At 40.0% G+C, this 17,789-nt stretch overlaps 2 long non-coding RNA genes across 2 annotated transcripts; one reads left to right on the top strand and one right to left on the bottom strand.

Annotated features, from left to right (window-relative positions):
- Nucleotides 1–364: 364 nt before the first annotated feature.
- LOC309871229 lies at nucleotides 365–8,896 on the bottom strand. The gene is made up of 3 exons (XR_014315094.1): nucleotides 8,818–8,896; nucleotides 8,597–8,719; nucleotides 365–519 (listed from the first exon to the last, which is right to left on the bottom strand). It is a non-coding gene; the product is annotated as an uncharacterized lncRNA (long non-coding RNA).
- Nucleotides 8,846–9,748, top strand: LOC309871230. Its single transcript, XR_014315095.1, has 2 exons — nucleotides 8,846–9,202; nucleotides 9,387–9,748. It is a non-coding gene; the product is annotated as an uncharacterized lncRNA (long non-coding RNA).
- Nucleotides 9,749–17,789: the final 8,041 nt, after the last annotated feature.

Raw genomic sequence — 17,789 nt, 5'->3', positions numbered from 1 at the left:
TTCTTCATACTTTCTTTTCTCTTGTACTCCTCCAGGGGCTCGAGCACTAGAAATAACTTCACAATAGAAGCGTTTTGCAGGTTCTGAATCTTAATTTAAGCTTAGATCCCTGGGATCCCCTATTGTCCTTGTTGTTATCATTATTGTCATTCTTCTATTCCTCATATACATTCCAATCCTCATGGTAATTCTTCAAGAAACATGCTATCCCATTGTACTAGCTATCTATAGCTTTGTAACAAACTACCCCCAAATTTAGTGGCTTTCAACAACATTTCTCTTAATTTCTGTAAGGTCAAGAGTGTGGGCTGGCTTAGTGGGGTCTCCAGCTGCAAGGGCTGGATCACACTGAGCTATGGTCATGGCAAGCCCCTCCCGGGAAAGGATTTGCTTCCAGGCTGACTTACAGTCATGCTGGCAGGATTTAGTTCCTCGCTGGCTGGAGCCTGGAGCCCTCTCTGCATTCTTTGCCATGTGGGGCTCTCCAATATGTCAGCTTGCTTCATTAAAGCACATAAGCTAAGAAGAGAAGAAAGAACAGCCAGGAGGACAGAAGTCAGTCTTTTGAATCCTCGTTGTAGAAGTCACATCCTATCACTTTATGGTGTTCTCTTTTTGGAAGCAAGTCACTAGGTCCAGCCCACATTTGAAAGATTATACAAGACCAGGATCCCTGAGAACCATCTTAAAAGAGAACTGCCACACTCATTTCCCTGCATGGTGACCTTGATACTCAGTGAGGCTCAATAATTCTACCAAGGTCACTTGGTCAGGGAATAGCACAGCCAGATTTTAACTTAAGTCTTTCTGACCCCAAAGCTTACCTCTAGCACTTATTTTGTATATTCTTACATTGTGTTTGTCATGTTGGCTATCTCTGTCACACAACTGCAGCCTTATTAAGCATAGAGGATGCTTGGGGTGCCTGGGTGGCTCACTTGGATAAGCATCTGCCTTCAGCTCAAGCCTGGATTCCTGGGATTGAGTCCTGCATCAGGTTCCTTGCTCAGAGGGGAGCCTGCTTCTACCTCTGCCTGTAGCTCCCCCTGCTTGAGCGCTCTCTCTGACAAATAAATAAAATCTTTAAAAAAAAAAAAAAAGGTAGATGATGCTTATGTGCCCTGGAGTGACAAAAATCTTGCTGAGTAAATGGATGACTATGTGAAATCAATTAAATAGTCCATATGTTGGAACTGTGCGTACAGAAGCTGCTAAACCAAGGTTCATTATAAAACAGAACTGGACAACTGAGAAGGGTGGAGTAGAAGTGAGCAAAGGGATGACCCAGATACACTGTGGACTCTTTGGAACTTTTCAGATTTCTCTTCCTTCTGTGTGAAACATAGGCTACCTGTTTCAGTGAGCAGAAACAAACCCCGTGTACAGCCAGAATTTAGACAGAATGGCCAAAGTGCTCAAAAGGTATTCTGAATAACGCTGGATTAACTTCCCACCCCAAATGTGTTTAATCTAAGTATTTATGTGTATTTAACCCAGAAAGTCTTAACCTATGTCACTGTACTGCTTAAAAGAAAAAAAAATGGTAGCAGTCAAAATATTTATGTTAAAAGAGCCTGAAAGAGGGGCACCTGGGTGGCTCAGTGGCTTAAACCTCTGCCTTTGGCTCAGGTCATGATCTCAGGGTCCTGGGATCGAGCCCCGCATGGGGCTCTCTGCTCAGCAGGGAGCCTGCTTCCTCCTCTCTCTCTGCCTGCCTCTCTGCCTACTTGTGAGCTCTGTCAAATAAATAAATAAAATCTTTAAAAAAAATTTTAAAAAAAGGAGCCTGAAAGAGCCAAAAAATTTCATGCAAATTTGGGTGTTTGGATTTTTCCTTCACCTCACAATAACTGGCTTAGTAATATATTAATAAAATACCTGCAATAGGTAACTATAAACATAAAATAACAATAACATGAAGTAACAATAAAAATAAAATACCTGCAAAAGATAACTACTTCTAAAACCTGGATTTTATTAGTGAACACTTTGATCTGTAAGATGGTTTCAAATATGATGTTATGCTATAGAAAGGGGACTAGCTTCCATTACTCTTCCCAGAAGTTAAGTGAGAGTTCTCTGAGAAATAGTGGCTGGATGTATCACTTTCTTTCTTCTGCTGTACAGTTAGATTTTATCTTTTTGGTCAGGGTCTTACAGAAGGAGCCACCAAAGCACTGAGCTAAATAGTAATGCTGCAGCCTTTTATGTGAAAGGAAGGAAACTTGCAGTCAAGAAGTCCATAGTCTATGATTGTGATATTCTCTTAGAGCTGGCCCAAAGTTTTTTTTTTTTTTTTAAAGATTTTATTTAGTTATTTGACAGGCAGAGATCACAAGTAGGCAGAGAGGCAGACAGATAGAGAGAGAGGTGGAAGCAGGCTCGCCGCCGAGCAGAGAGCCCAATGTGGGACTTGATCCCAGGACCCTGAGATCATGACCTGAGCCCAAGGCAGAGGCTTTAACCCACTGAGCCACCCAGGCACCTCCCAGAGTTTTTTGTTTATTTTATTTTATTTTATTTTATTTTATTTTATTTATTTATTTGACAGACAAGTAGGCAGAGAGGCAGGTAGAGAGAAAGGGGGAAGCAGGATCCCCACCAAGCAGAGAGCCCGATGTGGGGCTCGATCCCAGGACCCTAAAATCATGACCTGGGCCAAAGGCAGATGCTTAACCCACTGAGCCACCCAGGCACCCCCTGGCCCAAAATTATTAACCCAGCACAGCAATCATCAAAGAACCTTTCTGAAAAGTGGGAATGGGATTAGCAACACTCTTGAAAACATAAATTTATAAAGCTTTTTGTTGACTAGATCAGTGCAACGTAAAAATCTACTCTAGACAAGGGTCACCTAACAGTGATACTCACTCTAGTGTTTTTCCTAAAAATATGAGCATACTAGCCCAAGCAGAGCAGCTGGCTAAGCAATCCCTTCATAAGCAAACCCATCTTCTGGGTACCCAAGAAACATAAATTTCATGGCTAAGCCCTGGAACTCTAACTACCTGACTATCCCATTGTACTTTCCAGTTCTTTTAATTCAGTAAGGAAACTTACAGAACATTATCATTGAGACCTAAAATCCTACCCTTCTAGAAATCCAGAAAAATCCTACACTTCTGAAAATGTTTAGGCAGTTCTGTCAGATCATCTAAGGTTGCTGGTATTACGTGTTAAGAACTATCATTTGGGGGGCACCTGGGTGGCTCAGTTGGTTAGATGTCTGCCTTCAGCTCAGGTCATGATCCCAGGGTCATGGGATGGAGCTTTAAGTCAGGCTCTCTGCTCAGTGGGGAGCCTGCTTCTTCCTCTCTCTCTGCCCCACCACCTGCTTGTGCGCGCGCGCTCTCTCTCTCTCTCTGTCTCTCTCAAATAAATAAATAAAATAAATCTTCAAAAAAAGAGAGTTATCATTTGGAAGTTTAGTCTTTAGAGGAAGAGGGTGACTATCACTAAGGTGTATGCATTACACAAGTAGTGGCTTCGTGATCATGGAGCTGTGTATATTTTAAATTTTGCTATTTTCAAAAAGCAATTTTTCCTTAAAATTTTTGCTTAATTGCCTACACTGTCACTGTTTATAGGATTAAGTAGGTCATTTGCTGTTGTCAGGTGGCATTTGCAATTGTTGAGCAAGGCTCCTTTAGCCGTAAAACTATGCTAACCTCTCCAGGACATTCATTCCTCCACTCTTTGCTGACAGTACACAAGTTATCATATAGCCTGCATGGGAGTGTGAGGTACGGTTCTATTTTCGGCTTACCCTCTGGCTTGCTCTATAACCTTGGGAAAATCACTTCTAGGCCTTCTGCCACAGACCTGCCATCTGTAAATTAGGCCTGGTTAGTAACCTTCCTCTGGCTAAGTTAGTGGAAGTCATTAATTCTGGAGTTGGGCAATTAAGAACTTCAGCATGCTCACTGAGAGTGATTTGCACATTGGTTCTTTTGAACTTTTTCCACAGACCAGCCTTCTTGAACATTTGATCATATATTTGCTCTAATAACACTTTAATGCAGAACACATAGAACAATGTTTCCATAATACGACAGCCTAACTACATCCCTTCAGACTTTACTGCTAAGAGAGAATGAAGATAAATTTTTTCCATTTTACACACTTATTTCCATTCCCCCAGCCATTAGCCAGGGTGTACCTGAACATCACTCCCACTTGATTTTTCCATGACAGGGGCTTGGCCAGGATCCATTCGTTTTGGTTTTTGGATGAGGATCAGTATTTTTAGAACAAATGAGAATTTTGTTACTCATTTTTTTTTTAAGATTGTACTAATTTATTTGAGAGAGAGAAAGAGAACATGAGCAGGGGGAGGAGCAGAGGGAGAAGGAGAAGCAGGCCCCCCGCTAAGCAGGTAGCTCAACGTCGGGCTTGATCCCAGGACCCTGAGATCATGACCAGAGCTGAAGGCAGACGCTTAATTGACTGAGCCACCCAGGTGTTCCAAATGAGAATTAAAATCAACCAACCAATCAATCAATCATACTTTTAAGCCTGTCATAAATTTAAAACACCTGCATTTACTTCATGTTATTTTCCCATTCTTTCTGTAAGGCAAATGTCAGCCAGAACCTCCCTTCCCTTGTAATCTCCAGGAGACTGGACCAAGCATCCAATCCAGGTGTTCAGAGCCCTTCCCAAGATTACTGGTAATTTCCCCCAGGGGCTCATTTTCTTGTCTTCTCTGCCCTGAGTCTGTGTATCTGTGGTTGCTGGTTTTTCCCTGTTCCATCTGTCCCATCTTCAGCCTCTTCTTCAGTTTCTACAAAACCCCATTCACACACAGCTTTAGTGAGATTTTAAGATTTGAGAAAACAACTAAAAATTTATACATTAGACACTCTTTTCTTTAAGGTTCATTTTTCTGCCCAGTCACCAGAGATTTCCCAGTAGCCCTTCACTCCATGCAGGGACCAGCTTGCCCTCCTGACTCCTCTCTCCCACCCGCCCTTCCTTGTGTGGTCCCTCTCCTCTCACTGCTCCTTTCCTCTCTCTCAAGAGCAGATGTCAATTCCTCCAGTGTCTACATGGAAAGCAACTTTTCTGGTGTTGCTAGGGCTTTTAACTGCTCCCATTTCCCCCCCCCTTAGAATCTTACCTAATACTGGGAAGAGCTTATCAGGTTATTTTTCCAAATGAAGACAGTTTCTTTTGAAAAGGAATCCTGGTGCCATTTAACACTACATTTCCTCCTCATACTCAACAATGTACGTTTATTTATGTACACTTAACAGCACTCCCAGACTCATTTGAATTCTACTTTTCTCGTTATTTTGGATATACTTTCCCATTTATGAATGCAGCCCAGGCTTCCCACTCTAATAAACACCCTCCCAATTATCAGGTACTTGAGGTATTCCCAGTTCAGTTTTGTATTATAAAGAGTGGTGCTATAAACTTTTAGTGAAAATTGGTTTTCTCACTTGGATTGTTTTGAGGGAATATATTCCCAAATATAGATTATGGGACAAATATGAGTAATCTCATAGATTTTGTGCTTGCCTCAGTATGTTCATCAAAAGTTGCCCTAATAAGTAATTTTATCAACTTACAAGTTCAGCCATTTTGTTTGGCTCTGCCAACACTCTCCCTTGTGATTTTCAATTAACCTCTCAACAAGGTTAATCATTTCCCCAAAATTTACTTCTCTGAGTTATTCCATGTATGGAATATTTGGTCGGATACTTTGACCTCTATCCAGTGAAGTCTGGGTACGGATTTTAACACCTTGATTGAGATATAATTCACATACCCTACAATTGATGCATTTAAGTGTACAATTCAATTAATTTTAGTATTTTCAGGGAGCTATGCAATCATCTTCACAATAAACTTTAGAACATTTCATTACCCAAAAAAGAAACCCTATGGGGCGCCTGGGTGGCTCAGTGGGTTAAGCCGCTGCCTTCAGCTCAGGTCATGATCTCAGGGTCCTGGGATAGAGTCCCGCATCGGGCTCTCTGCTCAGCGGGGAGCCTGCTTCCTCCTCTCTCTCTCTGCCTGCCTCTCTGTCTACTTGTAATCTCTCTCTGTCAAATAGATAAATAAAATCTTTAAAAAAAAAAAAAAAAAAAAGAAAAGAAACCCTGTACCTCTAGCCTTTATCCCATAATCCCTCTATCCCAACCCAGACCTAGACAACCACGAATCTTTCTGTTTCTATAGATTTGCCTGTTCTGGAGATTTTATATAAATGGAATCATATAATATATGGTCCTTAATGAATGACTTCTTTAATTTAGCATAACGTTTTCAAGGTTCACCCATCTTATAGCATGTGTCAGTCCTTCACTCCTTTTTATTGTCAAATAGCATCCTGTTGTACAGTTATATCACATTTCTTTATCCATTCATAAAGTTGATGGGCATGTGGGTTTTCCTCACTTTTTGTCTATTATGAGTAAATTTGCCACAGGCATTCATAAACAAGTTTTTCGTGGATATATGTTTTGGGTTATATATGTAGGAGTGCAACTGCTAGGTCATAAGGTCAGTAACTCTCTGTTTAACTGTGGAATTACCAGAGTGTTTTCCAAAGCTGCTGCATCATTTTACATTCCCACCAGTAGTGTGTGAGGGTTCCGATTTCTGCACATTCTTGCTGCATTAGTTTTCTAGGGCTGCCAAAACAAAATACCACAGGCTGGGCGTCTTAAACAACAGAAATTTATTTTCTCATAGTTCCAGAGGCTGCAAGTTCTGGATCAAGATGTCAACAAGTTTGGTTTCTCCTAAGGTTTCTCCCCTTGGCTTACAGATAGTCACATTTTTTGTGCGCTCACAAAACCTTTTCTGTGTGTATCCATGCATATCTTTCGTGTCTCTTCCTTTTTCTTTCCCCCTCTCTTTTTTTTCTTCCTTTTTTTTAAGCATACCTGTCACACTAGATTAGGGCCTCAATGACCTCATTATGACCTCATTTCATCTTTATTCCTTTTCTAAAGACCTTATCTCCAAATATAGTCTCATGGGGGGGGGTTAGGGCCTCAACGTATGAATTTGGGGAGACAAATTCAGTTCATAATACTTGTCAACTGCAACAGACTGAAATGTTTACATCTCCCCAAAACGCATATGTTGAAACCTAATCCCGAAGGTAATGGTATTTGAAGGTGGGACCTTTGGGAGATGATTAGGTCATAAAGGTGGAGGCTTCATGTATGGTATTAGCGCCCTTTAAAAAAGAGATCCCAGGAGCACCTGGGTGGCTCAGTGGATTAAAGCCTCTGCCTTCAGTTTGGGTCATGATCTCAGGGTTCGAGGATTGAGCCCCACATCGGGCTCTCTGCTCAGTGGGGAGCCTGCTTCTCCCTCTTTCTCTGCCTGGCTCTCTGCCTACTTGTGATCTCTCTCTCTCTGTCAAATAAATGAAAAAAATATTAAAAAAAAACCTCCAGAAACATAAATAAAATCAATTAATGTATTATATGAAAATAAAATCAATTCATTGCAAAAAATACAATAAACAAGACCAAAAGACCAGGTGGGGGAAAGATATGCAATTGATTCACAATGGACTAATTTTATTTATATATAGAGAGGGATAAACAAATAAATAAATAAATCCTCAACATTGAAGAAAAAAAGACCAACAGTTGAACAGAAAAATGGGCAAAGGATATGAGCAGACAGTTCACAGAATGGCAATTTTTAAAAAATTAAGTTTGATAACATACTGTATAAAGAGATGTGAGGAAACAGACACCCTGATAAATTGCTATGGGAGCATAAACTGACACAAACTGTATGGAGAGCAGTGTGGCAACATTTATCAGAATTTTTAAAGTCCATACCTTAGGAGCCAGCATTCAACAGCCAGCTATTTAGCCTAGACAGACGTTTGTTCACATGCCAAGTGGCTATAAATAAGAATATAACTACTGACTACAACATTGTTGTAAAAGCAAAAGAATGGGAAAAATTTGAAACAATAATTTGATGAAATACTATGCAATCAGCACAAATAATAAAATTTGCCAAAATATAGTGTTAAGAAAACCAAGATGGCAAAACTGTGTACAGTACCGTGTATGAGAGAGAGAAAAAGAGAGAGGGAGGGAAGAGGGAGGAGATTGAGGAAGAGTATATATATAAATACACAGCGCATATATGTTATATATATATACTTATATATTTTGTATATTTTTATTTATTTGTCATTTATTATTTTATTAATTAGTTTTATTTTATTATATTTATTATACTATGTATTTATATATGTATTTACTGCACAGAGTGTCTTTGAAAGGACATACAACAAATTAGCGGTGATACTCTTAACAGTAAAGAAAATTGAGGAGGACGGAGCAGTGGATAATGGAAATTTTTTTCTCATTGCATGAATGTATTTTTGATACTGTTGAAATATTTAACTATCGTGCATATTATCTGGACGTCATTAAGAAAAAAAAGAAAACCTAAAGATGCATGCACTGTTCACTGCGAATCCTGGCTACAAGTATTGGAGAGTAACAAGCCTTTTAGTTCTCACCTGGCAGAACCTCCCCCCACATTCCCCATTGCAAAACCTGACTTTTGATTTTGGAATGCATCTTAAGAGGGCTCTGCTAGTTACCTGTTCCCTCATCTGCTCCTCCACCCGACTGATTGGGAGACCCCCGAAAGTAGGGGCTGTTTCTCATTCCTGCGCATCTCCAAACACGGTGGTTGGTGTTCTGGAAACAGCGGACGAAGAAGTCTAAAAAGAGAAAAAAAGAGACCCCGCAAAATCAGAAGTGTGTCCCGAACGTCTCAGACTCTCACAGATCCTTTAAATGCGGAGTGTGGTTCCCCTACCCTGTCCACACTCTCCCGACACACATGATACCAAGGAGAGGGACCTGGAAAGCGGGGCTGCTCTGTGCGGGTAGGCGAGAACCTCTCAGTCCGCTGCGTTGGGGGGCGGCCGGGCCTCTCGCGCCCCGCCCCCGGCTTCCCGCGCTCTGTGCCCATTGGCCCTCCTCGGGGGTGGGCGGGGCGCGCCGGGGAGCCCAGTGCCCTGCGGCCCAAGAGGCTGCTTGCGCCGAGCTGCTCCAGCAGCCGGGGTGCTGTGGTAGCCGCAGGCGATGCCCGGGGATCCGGTTCCGGCCGGGGCTCCAACCCGGGCTGCAGCAGGGGCTACGGTGCAGAGCTTGGTCTCCGCGACCACCGCAGCTCGGCGGGCTTCGGAGCATCTGAGGCGGTGAGCGCTTCCTTCGCCCCCTAGGCTCCCCGACCTGCTGCGTCCTCTGGGGCTATTGGCAGTGGGTGGGCTGGCGAGAGCCGGCGGGCCGGCAGGGTCGGTGCCCAGGCATCCTCGTGTCACGGGGCTCGGGTTCAAATTCCGCTTCCTCCCCCCCTTCCCTCCTTGACTGTCACCTCTCCAGCAGGCCAATCTGAAGCGCCGCCCAAGCTGTGTGTGCGGCGGCTTCGGGCGGTCAGCGAATAGCGGTGGGACGCTTCACGGACACTTGTCGCTGGCTTCGCGGTCCTAGCAGCTTTCCCCCGGGTCTGGACACGCTCTGTGGACGCGGCGCTGTGAGGGCGGGTCTTGAGAGAGCACGATTAAGTAAACGATCGTTTACACTGCAGGGGCACGGGCGCCGCGGTGATGAGTCTTCCAACAGTGTGGTGTTCGCTTCTCAATCAGAGGAACAGATCCGACGAGCCGCAGCTTTTTTTTAAAGCTTGCTCTTTAAAAAAATTACTTTGTAGCATTGCATAATACACTGTATCTCATCCAAAAGTAGTTTTTGATCGCAGGGTAGTCGTCATTTGAATGCAACGTTGACACTTTTGTTACTTAAATAGTAAGTTTGAGCTTTCTTAGAGTAATAGATTTCTTAATGAAAGGAATTTCTCAAAGTACGGGGGGGGGGGGAAAGCAGTGGATAGTGTTTTGAATTTTTTTTTTTTTTTTTTGAGTCATCCGTTTTGAGGGATTTTGCTTTTCCAGTTCGGTTCGATTTGCTTTCACCCACAACTGCATGCATAACCAGGTTCCAGACTTGGGAATGGTGTAAATAGCACTGGCGGCTCCGCCCCCAGACCACTTGACAGCAGCTCCGCCTGCAGACTCCGGGCTGTCCCTGCTCCAGGAGGCTGTCGCGCTGTCCCGGCAGGGCAAGAGGACGCCCGCCGGGGCCGGCTGTTTGTTGCAGCGATTTGTACATTCCGAGAGCCCCCAGAAAGGCGAGCTGCATACCTGTTAGGATATTGGTCACATCCCAGCCAGGGGAGGTGGAAGGGGGCGGGGGGCGCCCAGGAACTCGTTCTCGGTAGCAGCATCAGCTCTTTTCGCTCTGTGGCGGGAGTCCGCGTCCGGTCCTCTCTCTGGAGCAGACTGAATCGAGGCTTAGAGTTAGTTGTTAAGTGAATTGCTCTGACAACCCCGTATCTGTGCTGTGCTGCCCTCTCCCAATCTTTGTGGCGTTTGTGCGAGTCGATGGGAGTCCAGAGAGGACAAAGAGAGACATTTTGCAGAATCGAACGTCCAGTGTTCTGTCATGCTTCTTGGCGCTCCTTTCTAGATCTACGTTCTGGTGACGTTGTTTGAGCTTGCTCTGCTCTTTCCCAAGACCCCGTTTATTGGTTTAAATTGAAAAGGAGTGTCTATTTCTTATTCCATAAGGATTAGGGAAAGGAGTTCCTAGCTTGAGGGAAAAGGTGCTGGAATTTAGTTTGCTGCTTTCCAAGGATCAGAAGATTATGGATTTTTTTTTTTTTTTTTAATGAGAGCACATCAGAGATTGGAGAATACTGTAATTATTGTTCTTATTGGGGATTGGAAAATTAAAAATGTTGCTCTATTTTATTTAGTAATTAGGAAAAGTGTATGTACTTGAAATACACCCTTTTACAATTGTGGATGTTGCTATGAATTGTTTTGTAAAATCAAAAGGCATCCTTAGTTCATCTTTTCTGTATATCTTTTTTTTCTTTTCTTCTTCTTCTTTTTTTTTTTTTTTTTGCATATGCTTAAAGGACTTGAATAATGTTTCGCTGTCCCTAGCCATCGGGATTCTTAGTAACTTCTTATTTGAACTTTAAGGTTTTTCCCCTCTTTTTGAAACAAAGGTGCCTTTTAAACTGCAATCAAAAAAAATTTTTTTGAACCTTAAGTGTATTTTAGAGAGGAAAGGTGAGTGAGTTATCACAGGTGTGATTTTTTATCTTTGGCCTCTGGGGACATTTTGTGGTAGTAAGGAAAACTTACTCAGTTTTGATCTGTGAGAATATCATGGTTTAAAGAATTTGTAGGGATTGCTCCTTTTAAGAAAGTTACATTATGAAAAAAAGTTACATTATGTTTCTTGTGATTTCTACAATTTTATAATATGCTGTATCTCATTTAAAAAATAGTTTTTGATGTCAGGGTAATGGTTTGAATGCAACACTCACATTTTTGTTTCCTAGATAAGTTTTAGCTTTCTTAATGTATGTTTATGCACTTTCTTTTATTGAGGAAAATTTGCAAAATGCAGAAAAATAAGAGAAAAATTCACGTACAGTGTTTTGAGTCATCAATTTTGAAAGTTTATTTTTTCCCAGTTTACTTAGGCCTGCTTTGGCCCATAACTATGTATATATTCAGGCTCCAAATTTTGAACAGTGTTAAATTATGGTGTTGAATATGCAACCTCAGGGAGTGTGGGGCTTATTGGTTGTGTTAACAATTTTATTTTTCTCCATTGGAATATCAGCACCAGCAGAAACTTCTATGGCATTTTCTCCCTTAAGATATGGATATGATGACAAAAAATGCTTTAATAATTTTGAATGTTATAACTAACAGGAGATACTATGACTTTTACAATGACATTAAATTGAAGGACTTTGAGAACTCGAATCTCCCATTTTTCAGTGATGTGTCTGTCATTGCTAAGAGTTCTTTCTCCCCTTTCTCTGAAGCTTCTACATTTCTTGCAGCATTTGTGTAAGAGCTATGGTTTTTTTGTTTTGTTTTCTTCTTTTTAAAGACTTTATTTATTTGACAGAGAGAGAAATCACAAGTAGGCAGAGAGGCAGGCAGGCAGCCCTGATACAGGGCTCTATCCCAGCACCCTGGGATCATGACCTGAGCCAAAGGCAGAGGCTTAACCCACTGAGCCACCCAGGCACCCAAGAGCTGTGGTTTTAATGTTAAGGTTAATTACCCTCTTTTTTTGACTTTTTGATGTGTTATGTGTGCAATATTTCACAGCTTGAGATTTGGGGATTCACTCGGGTACCTAAGGACTCACATTGAATCTAAAGCATCCTGTCATTTCCCTTACGTATATTTAGTTTCCTATTAACAGTTAAGTAGGTTTTTGGAGGCCATTTTGCCCATTGTTGTTAAAATTCTTGAAATTTGATATATTTTGGCCCAGAATTCTACCTCTAAGAATTTATTCTAAGGAAATAATAATGGATATGTACATAGGGTTAGTTATTTGGGTATTTGTTGTGATTTTGCTCATTGTGGTGAAATTTTGAAAACACTCAATGTCCCAAAATAGGGAAATGGTAAAATAATTTAAGTAAGAGAATACCTATACAATGTAATGATTACTATTATACTATGTTAATATATTAATACAATGCAATATTGATATTGTATTATATTAATTAATATATTAATATATTAGGATCAATATATTAATACAATGTGAATGTAGCCATTACTAGTCATGTTGTAGAAAAAAACTGACAAAATCAAAAGATGGTCATAATATAATACAGGGTAAAAAAATACTTAAAAGGTATGAATATTTTTCCATTTTGGTTAAAAGAAGTATAAAATAATTCTGAAGTGTAGTAAAGATTATGCTTGATTTAATATTCAACTTTGTCATTTTGAGAGAAATTCTTCTGCACGGTAAACTTTAAAAACCTTTGAGTTAAGATTAAAGAAGGAAAAAAGCAAAGACTATATTTATGAAAGTAGGCATTGAAACCATTCTGTCTTTGAAATAATCATCAAATCCCTAGAGATAAATGGGGATTATCCATATGTCCCTGCTCATCCCCAAGATTTATTCTTTCTATTTTATCTGAGCCTTAGTTATTTTAATACAGCTTAATAGATTAATTTATATAATGATTAAAAGCCTGGTAATTAAGTTCTCAAGTCAGCATATAAATGTGAGAGTTCAATGTGTAAAATGACTGTAATTTTGTACCAAGATAAAGATTATAAAGAGGTATATTTTTAAAATTAAAATATTTTTGAGGGGCGCCTGGGTGGCTCAGTGGGTTAAAGCCTCTGCCTTCGGCTCAGGTCCTGATCCCAGGGTCCTGGGATCGAGCCCTGCATTGGGCTCTTTGCTCAGCAGGGAGCCTGCTTCCTCCTCTCTCTCTGCCTGCCTCTCTGCCTACTTGTGATCTCTGTCTGTCAAATAAATAAATAAAATCTTAAAAAATATATATTTTTGAGTAGACAATGATTTTACAGGGTTAAAGATCAAAATGTAAAACAAAAATTATACAATGAAAAGTTTCCCTCTTTCCCTTGTACTTCATGTCCTCAATTCTCATTTCTCTAATTCTCCCACCCTGGGTGAGCATTATTACTAGTTCACTGCTTATCATTCCAGAGATATTTTATGCATACCTGATCTGTTTGGATATATTTGCCACTTTTTCCCCTGGGTTTTTCCATTCAACAGTGTACCATGGAGACTTTTTTCATATCAGTACATAGCATCCTCAATAAAAGTTTTTTTTTTTTAAGATTTTATGTATTTATTTGACAGAGAGAGAGAGCAAAAGCAGGGAGAGTGGAAGACAGGGGGAGAGGGAGAAGTGGGTTCCCCGTCCGTTGTGGGGCTTAATCCCAGAACCCAGAAATCATGACCTGAGCTGAAGGCAGATGCTTAACTGACTGAGCCACCCAGGTGCCCCAATAAAAGGTTGTTTTAAAAAAGTGGTTAGGGACGCCTGGGTGGCTCAGTTGGTTAAGCAGCTGCCTTCGGCTCAGGTCATGATCCCGGCGTCCTGAGATCGAGTCCCACATCGGGCTCCTTGCTCCGCAGGGAGCCTGCTTCTCCCTCTGACTCTGCCTGCCACTCTGTCTGCCTGTGCTCACTCTCGCTCTCTCTCTCTGACTAAATAAATAAAATCTTTAAAAAAAAAAAATAAAAAAAATAAAAAAGTGGTTAGAACATAGAGACAGTATAAAGAAAGGAGAAGGACCTTAAGCAAAACAAAGTAAGTTTTCTTCATGGTTGGGTTGTTGAGTACAAGGCACTCTTGCTGAGTGAAGAGGAAACCACTTAGTGTACTTGAACATGGCATATGGAATTGTAAAAACTTCCAGTTTAAATAGTATTAAATTTATCTTTAAAAATATCTTATTTATTTATTTGAGAGAGAAGAAGAGCACAAGCAGGGTGAAGGAGAGGGGCAAGCAGACTCTGTGCTGAGCATGGAACCTGACTTGGGGCTCAATCTCACCCTCCTGAGATCATGACCTGAGCAGAAATGAAATCCAAAGTCTGTCCCTTAACCAACTAATCCACCCAGGTGCCCCATTTAAAAAAAAATTTTACTTTAAAATCAAATATATATATATATGTATGTATATACATACATGTATACATACATACATATATATACATATACATATATAAAATATATACATTTTGAAGTAAAAATTTAAAACATACATTTAAATATTTAATTATCTAAATTAATTAAATCATTTAAATTAATTATTTAAATTAAATTCAAATATTTAATTATTTAAATTAATTAAGCCAAATTATTAAATTAAATTGAATTATTGATTGATTATTTAAATTGAGTTATTTAAATTATTGTTGAATTGTTTAAATTATTATTTAAATTAATTTTAATTAATTTTAGAATGTATACATATATGTGTATATATATATATTTGAAGAAAATAAAGCAGTTCTTAAAAATAAAGCAGTTGCCACAAAAATATGAGACACACATTCATTTGTCTTAAGTCCTTGTTTCTCGTTGTTGAGGCAATTACTTTCAACTCTTAATTTTTTCTTGTAGTATTTACCTCCTAAAGTAAAGTCTTAAAGTGCAAGTATAATTTATAACTATTTCTTAACTTAAATGATTTAGTTATTATTTATTTTATGTTTTTATAAATTGAGAATTGATACTTTATGATGAAGATTTAATGCCTTTTTTCTCTCTCTCTGTTCTACTTCCACTTCCTCCATCCTCTCAATTGAGATTTTATCTTGACATTTAGTTAAATCAGTAGTTAGATTTTATATTTTTATGATTAGGTAAATATGACTAGCCTTTGAGCCAAAAGATAAAGATACTTTTTTTCACTTACCTAATTTTCTATCAATCTTTGGCTTTTTCCAAGTACTCAAATGCTGCCAAATGCTCAATTACAAGACTCTGTCAGCTTCATTTTTTCCATAAGATTTCCTTCCTATAGGTCTCATTCTTCACATACATCTTGTCTATTTCTAGGTTTGCAACTAACCTAAAGATTAGTATTTAAAGAGTTAAGAAAAGAGATTGTACCCATGAAACAGGGTTTGGATGCTATGGAAAGAAACAATCAGAGAACTAGAAAGAGTTCTCTGAAATTAAACATATGATAGCCAAAATGGAATTCTGAATAGAAAGACTGAAAGGTAGGGGCACCTGGGTGGCTCAGTTGGTTAAGCAACTGCCTTCATCTCAGGTCATGATCCTGGAGTCCCTGGATTGAGTCCCACATCAGGTTCCCTGCTTGGCAAGGAGTCTGCTTTTCCCTCTGATCTCTCCCCTCATTCTCTCTTTCTCTCTGATAAATAAATAAAAATCTTCAAAAATATATTTTTAGGGACACCTGGGTGGCTCAGTTGGTTAAGCAGCTGCCTTCGGCTCAGGTCATGATCCCAGCGTCCTGGGATCGAGTCCCACATCGGGCTCCTTGCTCCGCAGCGAGTCTGCTTCTCCCTCTGACTCTTCCTTCCACTCTGTCTGCCTGTGCTCGCTCTCACTCACTCTCTCTCTGACAAATAAATAAATAAAATCTTTAAAAAAATAAATAAAAAAAAATATTTTTAAAAAAAGGACGGAAAGATAAAGATAAAGTCTTCTAGGTTTGGTGCATAGCTATAATCCTGGTTTACCTCTCTCCTGGTTTGGATCATGTTACCTAGAACTAGATTTGGTTGACACAATTGTTCTGCTCAAGCACTTAGTCCAGTTACTTTTTTTTTTTTAAGATTTTATTTATTTATCTGACACAGAGAGAGATCACAAGTAGGCAGAGAGAGGGAAGCAGGCTCCTGCTGAGCAGAGAGCCTGATATGGGGCTCCATCCCAGGAACCTGGGATCATGAATGAGCAGAAGGCGGCGACTTAACTGACTGAGCCACCCAGGCATCCCAGTCCAGTTACTTTTTTTTTTTTTTTAAAGATTATATTTATTTATTTGACAGAGAGAGATCACAAATATGCAGAGAGGCAGGCAGAGAGAGAGGAAGGGAAGCAGGCTCCCTGCTGAGCAGAAAGCCTGATGCGGGGCTCTATCCCAGGACCCTGGGATCAGGACCTGAGCCAAAGGCAGAGGCTTTAACCCACTGAGCCGCGCAGTTGCCCCCCAGTCCAGTTACTTTTAAAGAAAGAAATCTTTGGGGCAGCTGGGTGGCTCAGTGGATTGGGCCTTCTGCCTCTCTGCTCAGTAGGGAGCCTGCTTCCACCCCCTCTCTCTGCCTGCTTCTCTGCCTACTTGTGATCTCTCTCTGTCGAATAAATAAATAAAATCTTCAAAAAAAAAAAAGAAATCTTCAAAGTCCTTGTATGTCTTAAAATGTTCTTTTTCATGGCTGGGGTGTTGAATTATAGTTTGGCTGAGTATGAAATTCTAGGTTTTTCCTCAGAATGATTAATATTTAACTTTAGAATGTCTGTTGTCAGTATTAACCGTGAAGAAATCTGGTATCATTAAGCCTCATATCCCTTTATGGGTTGCTTTTCCTTTCTGAAAGCTTTTTATAATCTTCTCTTTGGTATCCTGAAATTTAATAATTTGGTGACCTTGATGTGATTCTCTTTTCCATCCATTGTGCTCTGCACTTGGTAGGATCCTTGTGTTTTTTGTAGTGTGGTAAAATTTACTTTAATAATTTCTTCCTTTGCATTTATTCTCTTCTCTTTTTTTTCTTAGCTGGAATTTTGGACCTCCTAGATTGATCCTTCAATTACCCTATCTTTTCTTTTTTGTTTTTCATCTCTTTCTCTCTCTTTTTTTTTTTAACCCCCAACTTCTCTGGGCAAGTTTTCCACACTGTTTCCTAGCCATTTTACTCAGAATTTCATTTTATTATATTTTCAATTTCATACTGCTCTTTCTTGTTCTTATAGCATTCTATTTTTTATAAACACAGTATATTTTCTTATTTTTTAAAAAGATTTTATTTACTTATTTGACAGAGAGAGAACAAGTGGGAGACAGAGAGGGAGAAGTAGACTCCCCACTGAGCATGGAGCCCGATGCGGGGCTTGATCCCAGGACACCGGGATCATGGCCTGAGCTGAAGACAGCTGCTCAATGACTGAGCCACCCAGGCACCCTATTTTCTTATTTTTAAAAAAAGATATTCATTGTAGCTTTATTTTGGGAACTCCCTTTGGGTTTTGCATTGTTTCTACCCTTTGCCATCTTTTTTTTTTTTTTTTTTACTCTTCATCTTTCAGTTTCTTCAGAAAAAAGCCTCCAGTTCTCTGTGGTATGGGATATAATCCTGGGTGTTGACATTCTGGGAGCAGGGCCAATGAAAGGGACTGCGTCAAGAGTCCCCAGGATCACCTCCAGGTTC

This window comes from Mustela nivalis (assembly GCF_964662115.1).
Source record: "Mustela nivalis genome assembly, chromosome: 8".
Lineage (NCBI taxonomy): Eukaryota > Metazoa > Chordata > Mammalia > Carnivora > Mustelidae > Mustela > Mustela nivalis.
This window is presented reverse-complemented; position numbering and strand designations above follow the sequence as displayed.